Source organism: Myotis nattereri (assembly GCF_964212035.1).
Source record: "Myotis nattereri genome assembly, chromosome: 12".
Taxonomy (NCBI): domain Eukaryota; kingdom Metazoa; phylum Chordata; class Mammalia; order Chiroptera; family Vespertilionidae; genus Myotis; species Myotis nattereri.
The window spans coordinates 36,919,542-36,938,338 of record NC_138087.1 but is presented as its reverse complement, the minus strand read 5'-3'; the positions used below and the strand labels follow the sequence as shown (position 1 = coordinate 36,938,338).

At 45.7% G+C, this 18,797-nt stretch overlaps 1 protein-coding gene across 2 annotated transcripts in view; it reads left to right on the top strand.

Annotated features, from left to right (window-relative positions):
• SMARCA2 (SWI/SNF related BAF chromatin remodeling complex subunit ATPase 2) overlaps positions 1 to 18,797 on the top strand; it is a 164,773-nt gene that overhangs the window by 115,347 nt on the left and 30,629 nt on the right. Inside the window, exon 1 of one of the 2 annotated variants that reach the window (XM_081104099.1) lies at positions 17,392 to 17,808. The exons of the other annotated variant lie outside the window; for it this stretch is intronic. The gene's annotated coding sequence lies outside the window, so the exon portion shown is untranslated. Of the gene's footprint in view, positions 1 to 17,391; positions 17,809 to 18,797 lie in introns of those variants that run through there. 2 annotated transcript variants of the gene reach the window in all.

The following is an 18,797-nucleotide window of genomic DNA, read 5'->3' as shown; positions in this document are numbered from 1 at the left end:
CTAAGTGTGTGATCTCGGACAGGTCTCTGATCCATTGAGATGCATCATCTTTGATTGGCAGGGTCCCTTCCACCTATCTAAAGACCCTCCCAAATCCCATGAAGCGGCTTTTGCCTTTACTTTTCAGCATGGTTTTAATAATGGTCATCCCCTGCTTTCTTACCAGTGGGTCCATTCATGGAGACTGTTTAAAAGCAATGCCCATGTATCGAACATCAGTGGGTTGAGCCCCACACAGTGCTTGGACTGGGGGAGACCGTGTTAATTGTCAAGTTTTTATTCCTTTCCATCGTGGCTGGCCCACCTTATTAGTGCAATTAAGAGCCACATTTGAGAGATGCTATTAGAGGTAATAATGCACACTTAGCCAACCTGAAGAGCTTGTCAAGAGCAGGTCTCCAAGTGTACACAGATGGGAATTAATAGAGATTAAAATAGATGGTGAGAAGCTCTAACTTGGAGGGCTTTTAAACTGTTCAGGAAATCCGCAGTTTAAACATAATGTTTCCTACTTCATGCTAGAGTTTCAGTGTCATGCCCCTGGGGGCGTTAGTTACGATTTCCCCTCCTTTACACCCAGACTCTGGAGGGTGGAAAGGCAGCTGCCTCTCTTGTGCAGTTGGGCCTCCAGACCCGGAAGGTAGTGGCATTCGTCTCCTGGCTGCTGGGAGACCCAGGCCTCTGTAACGGCCACACCTGTGTTCTGGGCGTTTTCCTACCCACCCTCCTTGGCCCCCCAAGTGAGGGGAAATACAGCAGCATAACCTTTGACAAAAGAAAGATTCAAGATTTAGGTGCCAAAACAACCAGCTGGAACATGGGGCATTTGCAGGTTCTTAGTGTTTTGGCAGAGAGCTGTTCCTCTTTGTTCACAACGGTCAGGTGGCAACCCAGAGTGGTCAGACTGTGCTTTCCAAAGCAAATACCAAGTCCTCTCACCCTCTACCCACTACCGCCACTCCCCACGTAAACCCTCCTCTGGCCTCTATGCAAGTGAAATTCAATCCAAAGACTTGAACATGGCCTGTGCGGCCGTGGCCATCTGGCCTCTGCCTGGCCCTGGAATCTCATCTTCAGCCCTTGCTCCCTGGGTGGCTGCCACACTTGACTGTCTCTGATCCCTTGCACTTCCAGGAAGGCTCCTTTCCAGGTCATCCCATGACTGTCTGCTTGTCCTAATGGTTTCTCTCAGAGAGATCCCTGCTGACCACCCTCGATGAACAAGCCAGGCCCTGCCAGTAACTGTCCCATAATTTTTGCCAGTCCTCTTCATTGTCTCCTTCCACTAATATGACGCTCCAAGAAAGCCAGGGCTCTCACAGGTCTAGTCTACGGCCATGTGTCAACGCCTGGAGTAGCACCTCATGCATAGTAAGCACTCAGTAAATATCTGAATAATTGGTTGCAGAATTAGTAGAATCCTATGGTGTTTTTTGACCAATATGGTCAAGGTGGATATTGTTGACATTCTTTCCCATTGGAAGATTCCAGTGACCTGTGTCTTCATGTAAGAATTTCTTAAAAGAATCCTAGAGACATGCTGTTTTGACATAAGTGCTCTTGAGCTTTGCAGTTGAAGGCTTTGTTTTAATTTCAGAGGATTGTTTGAAAATGCATAAAAAGTACAACCGTTGCTCAACTGGGAAATTCTCCTAGGTTTTTAAACAGCTGTCTTGCAGCTCAAACCCTCCTCTCTTTCAGCAAAAAACAAAAACAAACAAACAAAAACCAACAGATTAACACATGTACTCTAACTTGAAATTAAAAGATTAAAAAAGTAGTAAGTTAATTGGGTTATCATTTCTAGTATTGTACAAGAAAGTCCTCAGGGCATGTTGATTTTAAATATAATGTCATGTTTTCCAGATGGCTTCCTTTCTTATTTTCTAAAGGATGTCCAGTTGTCAGAATCATGAAAAATTGCAAATGGCACCATGAAACTTTGCTCTAGGGAAAGCTCGATTCTTGTGCCATTGCTATTGAAATGTAATGTTTACGTTCACTGTGCTTGTACTCCCCTTGTAGAAAGCATATCCTAATGCTTGGTGCTGGTTTTTGTTTTTTTTTAAAATATCTTCCCCTTGGACCTTGTAGAATATTTTCTAAAGACTATTTAAAATGATATCCTCAAAACTTCACCTTCATCAAGGTGTCAGTGGTTCTGTGCTCCTCCATGTTGTGGAACGAACGGGGCTCAGGCATCAGGATGTCAGGGCTCTGGTTCCAGACCTGTTGTTGTTCTGCTATGTGATGCCTGGGATAAGTCACATCACCTCCCCGAGCCAGTTTCCTTGTTCATACACTGGAATCGTGAAGTGAGGGCCGCAGCTAAAGGAGAGAGTGTGGCCCCTTCTCTCCTGCCCTATCCTTCTTTGATTTTGTCTTCGGTGGCTCTAGAAAGAACTGTGTGGTCTTGCTGTAGTCTGGCTGCAACTCTGAAACTGAGGGACATGGGTGAGAGATTTTTCTCCTGGCTTCCTCTTGGAAATGCAGGGCTGACAAGGGGCTTTTTAGCATGTTGGAGGACTCGGTACATGACCCAGTGTGCAGAATTTTCAGGACTAACTGGTTGTAGCATTTGGAGAGTTGAGATGCGTCCTGTGTGCCCACAGGACATGATGGATAGCACTCCAGTGGGGTGGAGCGCCCCCCGCCCCCTGCCACAGGGGACTCCTTTCCCTGCACAGGTAACTGGGGGCTTCAGCAATCTGCACAGACCAAGACCAAGAATTTTCTCGTACTTTGTCATCAAGAAGAAACTACCCACCCCCTCCCTTTTTTATCCCTTGTACACGACCTGGCAGAGTAGCTGCTAAATGCATCCATCTTGTTCATTGAAACATGTTAAGTCTCCCTCAAATTATCAACACTGACTCTGTTTGCATTCACTTTAACTTAAAAAATCAATACACTGATTGCATGAGATATTACTGGAAGGTGTGGGGGAGGATGTTGTGAAGTCCAACAGACCACACTGTTGAGGGGTGATATTTACCACAGTCTCATCTTTACCCAAATATGGTGATTGTTTTATTAGTTGTATCTTTCTGCATTTTTATTATCAGTACCAGAAACCCCGGAAGCATCAGGATTTTTTTTTTTTTTTTAGCAAAGTTTAAAGTGTATGTGGAGGTATTGTCCCTGTCATAAAAGCACAACAAGAAATACAGAACCAGAATGAGGGGGAGAAAATAGAATCACCTGTAATCTCAGTGACCTTCATGCATCCAGGTTGGAGAAGGAGCCAAGTAAAATCACCACCGACAGGGCTATTTCGGTGCCATTACATCCAGAATTATTTTTAACTTGCGATGAGGCTCAGCTCTTTTGTAGCAGTTTCACTAAATCCCAACTCAAGAGGCCCATCAAGCCCCAGCCTGTTAGTATTTTCATGCCCTTCATTCGATCTTAGGAACACCCTGTTTTACTGGGCGTCCAAGGACTGTTTTTAGGGGTCATTAAGGGACATGCGGGGGCATGCCTTCCCACCCCGGATTAGCTAACGATTGATTTTCGCTTCTTTTGGTAAACGGGCCTTTTGTGTCTCCACTTCCTGTTTCACAGGTTGTTTCCCCGGTTTTAAAGGTGCCTTTCCTCCGCTCTTGTGTTATGTAGTTGGTGCTTTTTTACTGCCATAATTTGGTTCACATCACACTGTTCCCTTCCCCAGGACTGAATTCGTGTTGGTTTGTTTTTAATTGAGATAGAATTGACTTATAACATTGTTAGTTTTAGGAGCCAGGACTGAATTCCTAATCCAGATTTATTCCCATAGAATGTTCAAGACTTTTGAGACACATCAGACCCTTTCTCTCTGTTCCTTATGCCCCTTCCTCCCCGCCACACCGTGCAGGGCTGGGTGCTGTGAACACGGATCATGTTCTAATCCCCTCAGAGACTGGGAATATGTATTTCTTCCACTTTGCAGATGAGGAACTAGTCCTCCTACGGACGGAGCATGGTTTTGGATTTAGTGTTAGCTCATGGCAGGTATGTTTGGAAATACTTGTTTAATGAATTTTATATTTTGAAAATGCACATGGATGCCAGTCTGTGGGACAGTGGGGGAGTTGGTGAAAGACAAATGGCATCCTAGTTTACAGCCCTCTTTTCTAAAAAATATTTTTTTATTGATTTCAGAGAGGAAGGGAGAGGAAGAAAGAGACAGAAACGTCGATGATGAGAGGGAATTATTGATTGGCTGCCTCCTACACGTTGGATTGAGCCCGCAGGCCGATGCTCTATCCACTGAGCCAAAAGGGCCAGGGCTAGTTTACAGCCCCTTTGCCCACTAAGCGGACCTCCTCCTGACTTGTGAATTCCAGCGGCTTCTTGAAAAGCTGCAGGAGCTCAGACCTCAGGTCAGAGCAGCAATAGGTATATCCCTTGATGGACTGGGAGGACTTACTGCTGCAGGTCTTCCAAACAGCCTCGCAGATGCGATAGGAGAGCCGTCCATAGGAGAGCCGTCGTGGAATTCCTTTGCTGAACAGCAGGACTCTGGGGGGTGCAGGCCAGTGTCTCCCCCTTCTTGTTTGCCTTGCATCCCGGAGGGCCCTGGAGGCCAGGGCCCATCCCTGTCCTGCTTACCTTGTTCAATGAATTGCAGACAAGACACTGTTTTGCCTTGGAGCAAAGTAGGGGGTGTTGATTTTCGTTGCTCCTCCATGCTAGATGGTCCTTTTTGCCGGCTGGTTGAATATCTTATTCAAGCCACTCAGCTCTCAAAGCTAGAGCAAGTGAGCAGATTGTCCAGGCATACATACCGAGAAGGTGCTGTGAGTTCGGTCCCAACCACTGTACTAAAGTGAGTACTGCAATAAAGCAAGCCACCATCTTTTGCTGGTGGAGGGTCTTACGTAAAAAAAAAAAAAAAAAAAAAAAAAAAAAAAAAAAAAAAAAAAAAAAAAAAAACAGCATACCACCTGTGGAGCTCAATAAAGCGAGGAGCAATAAGATGAGGTGTGCCTGTATGGTGACCAGTTAGAATAAAGGCAATTTAAGAAGGTGGGCTGCACGGGGCAAATGGAAAACAGGAGTCTTCATTTTGCCTCTCACGTATCTGACTTGCATTATTTCACTGCATAATTGTGTAGCCCTCCCTTGAACAGAAATCCAGGCCTTAGAATGTGCTTCCTTGGTAAGTCCTGCCATTTGGAGGAAGCAGCGGAGTTAACAATAAGGCTTTGCTTTATTTCAACAAGATTTTTGGGTCCCACTGGTGAGTAAGGCATCCATCTAATGCCTTTGAGGCTATTTTGATTAGAATGCCTTTTTTTTAATTCCAAAAGAGATTTCAGAGTGATAGGAGATTCAGGCATATTTTAAGACAAAACAAAACTGATAGAAAGCAGAATTAAGTAAACACTGAATAAAAGTACGTGTAATATTGTGGGGAAAAGGGATTCAGTATGATATTGTGAAAGGTGGCATTTTTAACCATTACTTTCTTTCTTTTTTTGTTTTTAATTCTCACCCGAGGATGTTTCTCATTGATTTTAGAGAGATTGGGGGGAGGGGGAGAGAAACATCGATCAGTTTCTCCTATACATTCCCCAGCCGGGGATCACACCTGCAACCTAGGTATGTGCCCTGACCAGGAATTGAACCCAAACCTTTTTGGTGTATGGGACAACGCTCCAACCAACTAAGCCATTTCTTAAAAGATGAACATTATTTGAATAGGAAAGGGGGATCGGACGAGCAGAATTCCTGGCCCAGGGAACCACATAGAGGCATGGAAATACATGACTCCTGTGTGTTGATAGAGACAGGAGTGGAGAAAAAAAACTGGTGGGGCCACACCCGGGAGGCTGTGCGTGACCAAAGAAAATGGGTTTTGTTCTGACCAGGAAGCATGTAGAGCCAGGATGTTCTTTAAAATGGGACAAGAATGTGTCCCTCTTTTTAAGTAGAGAGGATACAAGCCCCTATAATAATAAAAGTGTAATATGCTAATTAAACCATAGGACCTTCTGGACGAAGTCGGGGCTCAAAGTCAGGGCTGCGAGGGAAGCCAGGGTCCCAGGTGCTGGGCTGGAGGGAAGCCAGTGCCAGCAGCCGGGGGAAGGAAGGTCTACTCTTGGATGAATTTTGTGCATCAGGCCTCTAGTTTGTATTATAAAAAAGGATGCATTAAAGGGCCCTAGAAGAGGGTGAGGACAAACTCTAAGGGGGGGCATTATATTTGACAGTCTGAAAGAGGAGACCTTTCTGAGACAAGGAGAAAAAAGGGAAAAGATTGTTTATGATGTTTATAAATAAACATTGTTTACGACCTTTATGTATTTTAGAGGTAAACCACATGGTGACTGGCAACAGGACTGCTGGAATATAATAAGGGAAAGGATGATGTTAAAGATTTCTAGCCTGGATAATTGGGATGCTGGGGGTGAGGTGGGAAATGGTGCTGTCCTTAGGTAAGACCCAGCAGAGAAATATTTGTTTGGTTGGAAGAAAGGTGAGGACTTTGATTTGGGACAGTTGGTAGGATGTTGGGAATCCCGATTGGTAATCCAAAGAAAAGTCGGAGTAGGGAGAGAACTTTTGAAGCTGTATGCATGGAGATCAGACTGAAGCCAGGGGCAACTGGATTTTATATCCAGAATGGAGCTTGGACTCCTGGTAGGTACCTGCTCTCAATAGCTGGGGGCTCTCAGCACAAGAAAGCCCACAAGGCCCCCATCTTTAGGAGTGGAGGTGCTAGCAGCCTTCACGAAGTGTCTCCTATCCCTGAGGGCAGTGATTTTCAATCGGTGTGCCGCAAGAATTTTTAAAACCTGCAACACCTGACTCTTTGGTCAGGGTCACTGACCTCTATTCCCTTAGATTGTCAGTAAAACAACGACAACAGCCCTAGCTGACCTGGCTCAGTATATAGAGTGTCGGCCTGTGGACTGAAGGGTACTGGGTTCAATTCTGGTCAAGGGCATGTACCTGGGTTGCAGGCTTGATCCCCGGCCCTGGTTGGGTGCATGCAGGAGGCAACCAATGGATGTGTCTTTTCCCCTCCCTTCCACTCTCTCTTATAATCAATGGGGAAATATCCTCAGGTGAGGATTAACCTAAAAAAAAAAGACAACAGCCAATACAACAATAGCTATCCAGTGTGAATGAATTCGAAATTATACCTATTTTTTGGCAGCTAGGCAAAAAATACAGTTTTGGGTGTGCCACAGAATTGTAGCACTTAGTTTGTGTGCCATGAGATGGAAGGGATTGGAAATCGCTGCCGTACGGAAGTGGTTCTGGAACTCTCCCGCAGGAAGTCCTCCCGGGGTCATTACCAGGCCCCTCACCTGTGGCTGGTCAGGACATCACCCTTAGGAGTGAGGTCTGCTGTGGACTCAGAAGAGGCAATTGGCCACATGTGTTTGACTGCATATTTACAACCTATAAGATTGAAAAAAGGGCCAAAGAAAAACTTGGGGAATGTAGAAAAGATAAGGAAACGCAACATGGTCGCGTTACAGGAAGGAGACATTAAGGAAGGAGCAGTGGAGGAGGCAGGACATAAAACAGGTTTTAGAGAAGGTGACCAGATACGAGAAATCAGACGCTCTGGGCACGTTTAGAAGAATAGTCCTGTCCTGGGTACTGAGGAATTTTCCGTGTGGTCAGGAGGTAGACCCACCAGCCGACGTGACTAGAGGTTCCCAGCAAAGGGAAGGGCAGAGTTGGGACAGTCACTCGAAGGGGAGGTAGGGAAGACAGAGTTTGGTGCTAGAGTTTCAGATTTTGTGATTGAAGATTAACCTACAACAAGTGCACTTGAATTTATTGCCTATGTATTATTATAAACCTATAACATTGTAGGTCTACACCTAAGAACAGTTTGCCCAGGGAGCCCTGTCAAAAGTTGAATTTGTATTCAACTGTATTTATACTATCCCCAGTGTTGTGCTAGGTGCTGGGAGGGAACTGAGTAAACTAAGCCACAGTGTCAGTAAGGAAAAAAAAGAAAAGAAAAAAACTAAATGAGCTGTTACAGCTGAGAAGGATTCTGCGTGGGGCAGCGGGCATCGATCAGCGATGCGTGGGACCGCATGCGCAGGCACGAGGGAGTGGGAAAGACGCTCCAGGTGAGCCGTGTGAGAGAAATCCCAAAGCGGGTATAAGTATGGCCGCTGTGGTTGAGCGACAGACCCGCGCCCCTGCTCCTCCAGGATGTTCGCATGTCGGGAAGGGCGGCGAGTCAGGTAGGGTAAGATCAGATGGCGGAGATGTCTGGAGTCCCGGCAGGGGGCCTGGGGATTGATAGACTTGAGGATAACTTAGGAAACTGCGGACAGAAGTGCTTAAGATCTGGCCTTTGGGATGTAGCTCATAACTAGAGAGAAAAAATTCAGAATGGAGCGGTTTAGTCTTATTGTAAGGGAGAAAGGACTGCATGACAAAAGAAGAACAAGCGAGGGAGGAAACGGGCCTGCCTTTGTGCCCCCTGCCCCATTCCAAAAAGCACAGCAGAAGCTTTCTCAACTAAGCTACTGAGAACCAGCTGACGGTTGCTCAACGAAAATACCGGTGAAGGTGAGAAAATGGTATTACATAGAGGTGAAAACTTTTAAGAAAACCACAGTGCTTCTCTGTTTGCCACATTTGTTTGTTTTTTGTTAATCCTCACCTGATATTTTTCCCATGGATTTTTAGAGAGGGTGGAAGGGAGAGGGAGAGACACATTGATTGGTTGCCTCCTGCACGTACCCTGACCAGAGTCAGGGAACCTGCAACTAAGGTATGTGCCCTTGACCAGAATCGAACCTGGGACCCTTTAGTCCATGGGCTGATGCTATATCCACTGAGCAAACGGGCTAAGGCACCACATTTTTTTTTAATTCTTTATTATTTAAAGCAGTGGTTCTCAACCTTCCTAATGCTGCGACCCTTTAATACAGTTCCTCATGTTGTGGTGACCCCCAACCATAAAATTATTTTTGTTGCTACTTCATAAATGTAATTTTGTTACTGTTATGAATCGTAATGTAAATATCTGATATGCAGATGTATTTTCAGGGATCGTGACCCATAGGTTGAGAACCGCTGATTTAAAGTATTACATGTGTCTCCTTCCTCCCCCTACCCCCCCCCCCACATTGACCTCTCCCTGGCCGCTCCCACTCCCCTACTGTCTGTGTCCATTGGTTATGCTTATATGCATACATACAAGTCCTTTGGTTGATCTCTTACCGCCCCTCCCTCCCCTGCCTTCCCTCTGAGGTTGGATGGTCTGTTGGATGCTTCTATGTCTCTGGACCTATTTTTGTTCATCAGTTTATGTTGTTCATTTTATTCCACAAATGAGTGAGATCATGTGATATTTATCTTTCTCTGAATGGCTTATTTTGCTTAGCATAATGCTCTCCAGTTCCATCCATGCTGGTGCAAATGGTAGGAGTTCCTTCCTTTTTTACACCAGCATAGTATTCCATTGTGTAGATGTGTCACAGGTTTTTAATCCACTCATCTGTTGATGGGCACTTAGGCTGTTCCAAATCTTAGCTATTATAAATTGTGCTGATATGAACATAGGGGTGCATATATCCTTTTTGATTGATGTTTCTGTTTTCTTGGGATACAGTCCTAGAAGTGGGATTACTGGGTCAAATGGGAGTTCCATTTTTAATTTTTTGAGGAAACGCCATACTCTTCTCCACAGTGGCTGCAGCAGCCTGCATTCCCACCAGCACTACACAAAGGTTCCTTTTCCTCCACATCCTCGTAGGGCACCACATTCTTGACATAAGGCTGATGTTGCCTCTTGGAATATGCTGACTAGAATACGCGGGTCTTGTATAAGTGACACCATGATGTATCCTTTAGGATTTCTAGTTTTAGTGTTTTTTAAAGTGAAAATCTTTTTTTTTTTTGTCAACTTTACTGAGGTATCTATAAATATAAAAAGCAAACATGCAAATTGTCCCCGTGGGAGTTCTACCAGGAGACCAGGAGTTAGATCACTCACTATGATGTTCACTGACCACCAGGGGGCGGCGCAGAACGAAGGAAGGCCCCAATTGGCCCTGATCGCCGACCAGGCCTGGGGACCCTACCCATGCACAGATTTCGTGCACCTGGCCTCTAGGAAGTGATAAAATTGTAAGACACCTGAAGAGTACATTGTGGAGGTTGGATATTGGGTATACACTGTGAAAGGATTCCCCCCATCTAGTTAACACATCCACCGCCGAGTGAGAAAGAATCCTGATACTAACAAGCACACCGAGTGCAGGCTCTTCCCAGATTGTGAGAGATTATAACATTGCCTTTGGCAAATTGAGTGTTGTGTTTTTAAGCAACTCACTTTTTATGGAGTCTTTCATCGTCCTTGCTGCCTGTAGAAGTAGGAACCCTATTTCTTTACACAGTTGCGTTTCATCTGTGTAATACTTATTGAACAGTGTAGTTCCAATAACAAGTGTAACCAGCACTGAAACGTTGGGGAACACAACTGACTGTTGGTATGTGAGTCATGCGGGGAGAGTAGAGGGTCCATGCTGTGGGCAGAGTCTTCCGTGGGGACCAATTGAAGGAGCCTTTGAACTTCTTCCTTCAGATTTAGTGACTGTCAGCTGTGCACCCTCAAAACTGCCCTCTACACGACCTGTTTCAGCTGAGAACGATTCTGAGGGGGTGCATGTTAGGGGATGTTTCCTGTATAGAAATACCACTGCCACTGAGAGCCAGCTCCTGTGTTTGTCTCTCCTGTGCAAATCGCTGGCCGTGTTTCTGTTGACCCGCCTCCTGGCGTGCCCTCCTCTGCCACCCCACTCTGCCCGTGTTGATCTCAGCCAGGGATTCCCAGCAAAACTGCTAGTCCTGGCTTAGAATATGGAGAAGCTACGGGAGCCATGCAAGGCCAGTATAGTGCTAAGTGTGTTTCTTAGCAAAACCTGGTCATACCTGCCTCTCTTCTAGTTTCTTTGTGCTTTAAAATTAGAGCCTTCGATTTAAAGTTTATTGTGTAGCAGATTGTGTTTGCAATATATGCATCGCTCTTAGCTCACCAGGGCTCAAAGTTTTGTTTTGGATTTTCAGCTTTATTGGCTTGGTATTATTCCCAGCAGGATAATCACACTAGACAAGGAGTTATATATACTTAGAAGCATCATGCAGATATAAATTGAGCAAATCCAGATTGGAAGTTATTGTGCATTTCCGAGTTGGCTTCGCAACTTCACCTGGAGCCTGACACTCTCTACTGACCCTAATAATATATGTGTTTACCTGTATGTGTATGTGTGTGTGCATCTGCGTGTATTTCTGTATAGCTGAACCCAATACAGGTGTGTCTGTGTACGTGGAATGAAGCCCCCCCTCTTTCTCCTTCTCACAGGATACTCTGCATATCTCAGGTTGTCCTCTGTTTATTCCTGGTTTTTAGTCATAACATCTCTGGTCTAGGTGCTGCCTCATGACCTTCGTTCAGTTTCAACTCCCACACCCACTGGACTATTCTTTCACAACTTTTGCAGTTCGGATTCCTAAGAGAAGTGAACTAACCCCGCCAGTCACGCTCACTTCTGTTTATGCAGAGACCCTCATGCCAGGCCCTGCACAAGCCTGGGGCTAGGCCATCCTGGGAACAGGGACCATTCCCAGTCCCGCCAGGTGTGCCCAGCACAGGGAGGAGTTGCCTGATAGAGAGACTTGGCCGCCCAGGCAGCAGGTGCTGTGGGCAGGGCAGTGTCCCTTGGATTACAGGGTAGCGCGAAAGATAAGGGCTGCCATCACTTACGCAGAGGGATGTTTTATATACATACAGGCAGGCCTCCCTTTGCACCATTCCAATATGTGCAGGTTTCCATTACTGTGGTAACGGCTAAAACACATGAGTACCCCAATCACAGATTTCAGTGACGCTATGTATTAGTTTCTAGGGCTGCCATAACAAAATACCACAGACTTGGGATTAAACATCACATCTGTTTTCTCATATTTCTGGGAGATGGAAGTCCGAGATGAAGGTGTGGGGTGGTTGACCTGAGGCCTCTCTCCTTGGCTTGTAGATGGCCGCTTTCTCCCTTCACTCTGCGTCTGTGTCCTCATCTCCCCTTCTAAGGACACCGGTCATCCTGGAGTAGGGCCTACCCTGATTTCCTCGTTTCAGCTTAATTCTGTGAAAGTCCTATCTCCAGATGGTCCTCTTCTAAGGTACTGGGGGTTAGAACCTCAACATAGGGGGAGACAGTTCAACCCTGACATCCTCACTGAGAGACCATTGCATAAGATATAAACTTGGCTGCTGGCTCTTCAGTCCACAAATCACTGTGTCAGCCACAGACACGCATGATGATCGGTGGTCAGTCACAGCACTCCTGTCAGAGTGTGTTGGTGACTCGGTCCATGCACAAACCATGAAGCATGTAGTGGTGACGTCCCCTTGTCTCCCAGTGATAAGCCCACAGCCTTCTACAGAACTAGGTGATCAAGGGAGGGAATGGTCACTAAAGGTGAAGGTGCATCGAAGAAACGAAGAGTAACAGCAAAGGAAGCAAAGTTGGATGTGATTAGAAAATTTGAAAAGGGCAACGTCAGAGTGAAAATAGGACAAGTCCTGCACTTAACATCAGTACAAACCATGTTTTAAAAGTCTGTTGAATATAAGAAGCAAGCTCAAGTCGCTTCCATGTATTTTAGTTTAAATTGCACTAGAAACGTAAAGCCACTTTAGGTCGAATTGGAGCACTTACTTTGGATTGAAGACCATAATAAAAAAATAATAATAATCCCAATCAATTTGCCATTTAATGGTCAGGCCACAGCGCTCAGTTGCCACATTGAAAGACGCTGGTGATCACAAGGAACCTGGACAAGAACCTTGGCTGCCGGTCAAGGCCGGTTTCCTCAGCTCAGGAGTGGATGGGACTTGGTGCCTGGGGGGCAGGCTGGTGGTGCGCCCGGGCAGAGGCCGCTGCTGAGAAATGAGCGCCCCGGTGCCAAGGGTTAGCCAAGGCAGGTGGCCGTGATGACCATCGTGTTTACTGCTGAGACATCTGACAACCCTAGAAAGAGCTTAGTGAGGAAAGCTGTAGGATGGCAACGCGGCCACCAGGAGAGACGGCAGTAATGCGGCCAGAGGAACTCAGTGCGGACAGACTTACTGACACAAATGGGAAATGGTTGTGAAGAAAAAGGTCATCCAGAGACAGCGACACCAGCAAAAGAGCTTAAAATTAAAGGAACTCTGAGATATTTCACTGCATTGAAATGGCAAAGGATACAGTGTTGGAAGCTGGTGCCTGGCAATTTGTCAAGACGATGTTAGAGACGATGTTCGCTACATATAACATTATTTAGTAAGAAAAAGCCAAGTGATTTCCACTCTTGATAAGCTTTTACCAAAAAAACACACCAAACATTTTAATGCTCAATGTTTCTGATGTTTTAAGATACTAAATGAATACTCATTTTACCATGTTTTTCATTTTCCTGTACACGTATAACAGTAAGAGTTTTTAGTGTTTTGATATAAATTTGTAAAGTTCATGGAACAATCATAATTTTCCCCTGGATTATTAAAATGGTTTCAATTTATAGGGTCATTTTTATGGTCCCACACGTCCATGCAAAGCAAAGACTTCACACGTGTGTGTCTCTTTGCTGGATTTCCTTCTGAGATGTGCCATTTATCTTCCTACTTGCATTGTTCCCCTAACCCTGGCAGGCATAACTTAGCCCTTTCCTGATGGTTCAGTCGTCATATGTGCTTCAAAGTAGATTAACACACTTGTTCAGGGGGTGGCTTACTCAGACAAACTTTTGGGGTTCAGACTCCAGCTGGCTCTGCAACTTACGTGTATGATTTGGGGTAAGCGGCTTGTCTCCCTGTGTGCATCAGTGTTCGTGTCTGTAAAGTGGGGAGAATAACAGTCCCTACCTCGTAGGATTGTTAGGGTTTGAATGAGCAGATGTTTGGAAAGCTCTGTGTGCCTGGGAACGTAGTGAGTAACGTGGGTGAGTTGCCGCTGGTGGTGCGGGTGGGAGGGGTACAAGTATTCACGATGCCCTGTATCTTAAGATTTACTGACATTGAGGCTTTTTCTTTCCTCGTTAGGTGGACTCAGACTTAGGATATTCCTTATTTCTGGGGTTGTTTGACTTATGTATTCTCCTCCTTGTCATTTGGCTACTAATGGCCTGTTTTTCATCTGCCTCGGGCAGAACAATCGCCCTGCTCTCAACCACCCGCTCATTTAAATTTGATGCTTTCAACTACAGGGGGTGTATAGATCAGGGAACTTGTCTAGTAGTGTGTCAGCCGGGACACGGGCCCAGTTCCTCATGGACGGCCTATCACAGGGAAGCTCAGAAGAGAACCACTTTTTTTTTTCTTTCCCCTCAGGGACCTCCAGTTCACCATTTGGTATTATCTACAAATGAGGTTATACTCATGGTCATTCTGTTGTCTATTTCGATAACATTAGATTATTCTTTGCAAGTATTGAGATTGCACCACAGTCTGTTCCCTTCTTTTGGCTTTGGTGTTTGTGTGTGTGTATACATATATATTATATATATTTTATATATATATATTAAAAAATATATTTTTATTGATTTCAGAGAGGGAGAGAAAGAGAAACGTCAATGTTGAGAGAGAATCATTAATTGGCTGCCTCCTGCAAGCCCCACACTGGGGACCAAGCCTACAACCCGGCATATGCCCTGACCGGGACTCGAACTGTGACCTCCTGGGTCATAGGTTAACCCTCAACCACTGAGCCATGCCGGCATGTCTTCATGTCCTGAGAATCCTGAAGTCCCGAGGTGGCCCAGGCCTCTCTGAGACGCCCTGCTCAAGAAGCAAGCGGGTAGAGTTCTGTCCGTGTTGAGCTGACAGGAGCTGGATAAATGGTCTCAGGATAGGAAGACAGGACTATATTTCTTTGAAGTCCCCATTGTTTCCTAAGCCTCTTTGAGGCCTTCAGGTTCTTTAATAAGACCATCCAAGGGAGCAGGAGGATAGTGGTGGCCCCATGTGAGAACAAAGGTGTCACTAGATTGTGATGTGATTGGGTCTGCAGGTCAGATGTTTGGGGTGGCCACTATCTGCCAATCCGGAAGGCATTCTCTGAATACAGCAGTGGCTGAACGCTGCCCCAAAGATACCCTCGGGGTTCTTAGTGATCTTGTGGCCGAAATGATTTCTATCCTCCCTACGCCTTTTTCCTCCTCCCAGCCCCTCGGCTTTTACCTGGCATGTGCCGATTTGCCTCTTCTCATTTGGATGAGCCGTGGCCCCTTCCCCGTTTCCCCCTTGGGTGTCCATATGTAGCTTCCTTATGTCATCGGGGGAAGAGAGAGGCTTGGTCCGTTTTTGTGAAAGTTGAACAAGAAACTGAGAAGCTCACTGTACCCAGGCATCCTGTTAAACTGAGACTCCATCCGCTTCCCCTGCATGGGCAGCATTGGACAGTTCAGTTCAGTCCCCACTCAGGGAGAGCTGGGAGTGCAGTTGGCATCTGAGTTGCCTGGCAAGTGAGCGAGGGAATGAAAGTCTATTGAATTGAAATGTCATCAGTTTTAATTGTACTGCTGAGAAAAAGAAAAAAATAATAGACTAAAAAAATCTTTAGCCTTCAGCTTGACTTGTCTCTTTTCTTAAATATTTTTTATTCACATTGTAAACAAAATTATAAAAATAAAGTTTATGAGCCCTGGCCGGTATGGTTCAGTTGTTTGGAATGTTGTCCCATGCACCAAAAGGGGGCGGGTTCGACTCCCAGGTCAGGGAACATACTCAGGTTGTAGGTTTGATCCCTAGTTGGGGCACACACAGGAGGCAACCTATTGATGTTTCTCTCACGTCGATGTGTGTCTCTCCCTTCCTGTCTCTAAGATCAGTTTAAAAACATCAATTAAAAATGTTTATGGATAGTTATGTTCTATATACAAGTATTTTCTTACATTGTGGCTATCTCCTTATTAACATTTGAATAAATAGGGATTTTTTAAAAGGTTTCTAGTCATTGGCCAGGGCAAGAATGAACATGCTACCTGTTGAAATACTGTAAGGTTTGAATTTGGGAGGAAAGCTAGCAAAATGTCACTAGTATTGTGTGCCATGTGTCGAGGTGGTAGGAACAAGCATGAACCCGCAGTTGTTGGTTTTTCCCCCCTAATAATATTTAGAGAATTTGATTTCTTTCCAGGGACTTTTTTTTATTGTTGTGGTAAAATGCACATAACATAAAACTTGTGTGTACATTTAAGCACATTGTTATACAAACATCACCACTGCCCACTCCAGAACTTTTTCATCATTCCAAACTGAAATTCTGTCCTCAATAATCAATAACTGCACCCTCCCCTCCATTTAACCCTTGGTAACCACTCTTCTCCTTTCTCATATAAGTGCAATCAGACAACATTTGCCTGTATGTGTCTGGTTTATTTCACCTTAGGGAATTTGATTTCATGCCTCCTTTTCAAATAGGTTGCTTTGGGAGATGGTAATAATAAAAACTTAATTGTCCAAAGCTGTGAGTTTGAAATTCTGTATCCGAAGGGCTGCAGTCTTTATGAAACCAAGTGCTTAAAGTGATGCCATTTTGAGCAAGAATTCCATGTTCAATTTTTTTTGCCGTTTTTAAATATTCCTATTATAAGAAAGTTTCTCATACATGAAATGTTAAATTTTCTTTAAAATTCCACTTTGTTTTTGTTAATCCTCACCTGAGGATATTTTTTCCCATTGATTTTGTAGAGATGGAAGGGAGGGAAGGAGAGAGAGAAAGAGAAAGAAACATGGACGTGAGAGAGGTTGCCTCCACACGCACTCCGAGCTGGCTGGGGGATAGAACCTGCAACCCAGGTATGTGCCCTTGACTGGAATCGAACCCGAGTCCCTTCGGTGTGTGGGCTGACGCTCTAACTACTGAGGGCACCGACCAGGGCAAAATCCCACTTTCTGTTGTTGCTGCAGTTGTGGTGGTTTGGAGGCTCATTACCTGTACTTACTGGCATCTGGGGTCTCATGGGGGCTTGAGGAAGTCTGAGCTCCCCAAATAATGGGATCAAGTTTAGTGACGTGTGTGTGGTCCCCAGGAAGTGCTGGTACTGACATGACCCAATTCTTTCATGCTTAGCCCTGCACGCTAACCCCACCTCCACCCCCAGTAGCATCCAGCTCTTCTGGAATCCTAGAGTTTCTCAGTGGAGAGGACCCCCCCCCCCCCCCGCCATCCTCGTGGACAGAGAAAGAGAACGTGTCGGTGGGCAGAAACGTGATGTTCACCATCAGACTGAAGCATTACCGCGCTCCCTTCCCCTTTTCCTAGCCGAGACATTTCCCAGGCAGGCATTGTCTAGCCGCCTGCCGAGTTGCCCCTTCCCGTTTTCCCCGAGATGGTCTGTTCCGCCGAGAGGGCCGTGCCACGCTGCGTGGGCTGGGGAGCCGCCAGGGGGAAGGCAGCCGCGGGGAAACAATGCGCCGCGCCGGCTCCTGGCTTTTGTTTGCTCGTCCCCGGTACCTACTCGTGGTCCGGCATCGGGCTGCGGCGAAGTCGGGTGTCCTAGCGCCGCGGTACCCCGCGGGCCGAGAGGAGCGGGGATCATGCCGGCCCTCCGCACCGTCCGCCTCTCCCTGAAAGACGTGCTGTGTGTCCGTGGCCCCGACCCGGCCCGACCCACCCACGTGCGGCCGCCCCCGGCTCTGCCATGTGCTCTCGGGCTGCAGAGCGGCTCCTCCAGCGCAGCTGCTCCGGCGCCGCCTCTCCTGCGTTGTATCAGCCTGCACGCCGCTTCCTTCCGAGCTAGCTGAAGAAGGAGCCCGTCCGCATCGTGTTCTTGCCCGGCCTGTGTCAGGAAAATGTATTCTTAAAAAAAAAAAAATTATTATTTTTCTTAAAGAAAGAAAGAGAAAGAAGGGAGGGGAAAAAAGGTTGCCATCCAGTGGAGGAAGGAGTAATTCCCAGCTCCATTCAGGAAAAACGCAGGCTGAAATATGCTTCACTGTTTTAAGTTGGCTGGGCTTTTTTTTTTTTTTTTTTTTAATCACCAGAAGGGTTTTTTTAGTGACATCCGGAGCCAGGAGGGTGCAGTGCGCCTTTAAGGAAAGAAGCGCCTCACCAAACTTCGCTGTAGTTGTAGCTCGCCGTGTGCGTAGGGCAGGAAAGTGTTAATTTCTTATTTGTACACTTTTTTTCCCCCCGACTTCCTTCCTATTCACTTCATTAAATCTAGAGGCAGTTCGGCATGGGAGCCGTCTGTATGTTGAATTAGGGCTCGCACTCTTGCGCAACACGTCACCAGTCGGAAACTGGGGGTTTGCTTCTGTGATTTATTTCATTATTGTGCTGGTAAAAGGTTTGGAAGGGAAATCTTTTGGGGGTAGTACTTTAGCATTGTGTAGCAAGTTTTCTTTTTGTGCCCCCCCCCCCCCCCTTAGCACTGAGTTGAGTCAGTGTAGCCAGTGGAATAAGTAATTTTTTAAAATTAAAGAGCAGTTTTAAATGTCCAAGGATAATTTTACTTACATGCAGGAGTAATCTTACTCCACTCCTTTAAGTGCTAAAAGCACCGGGAAATATTTAGAGAATTGATTTCCATTAGAACAAGACCCTTGGAAATCCCTCTGCAACAAGCACTGCATATGGATGTGTTTGGGGTCTTGGGGGAGGAGGGAAGGATGTTTGTAGCTGTCTGCATTCCTGCATAAAAGCCTTACTTTAAGGGGAATAATGGTCAGTACTTTGTGTGTTTCCATGTGATTCCAAAACCTAAATTTAATAAGAATCTGCATGTATTAGCAATTGTAATAAAAATTACTTTACTAGTTCTTTTTGTAGTTTAAATTGTTT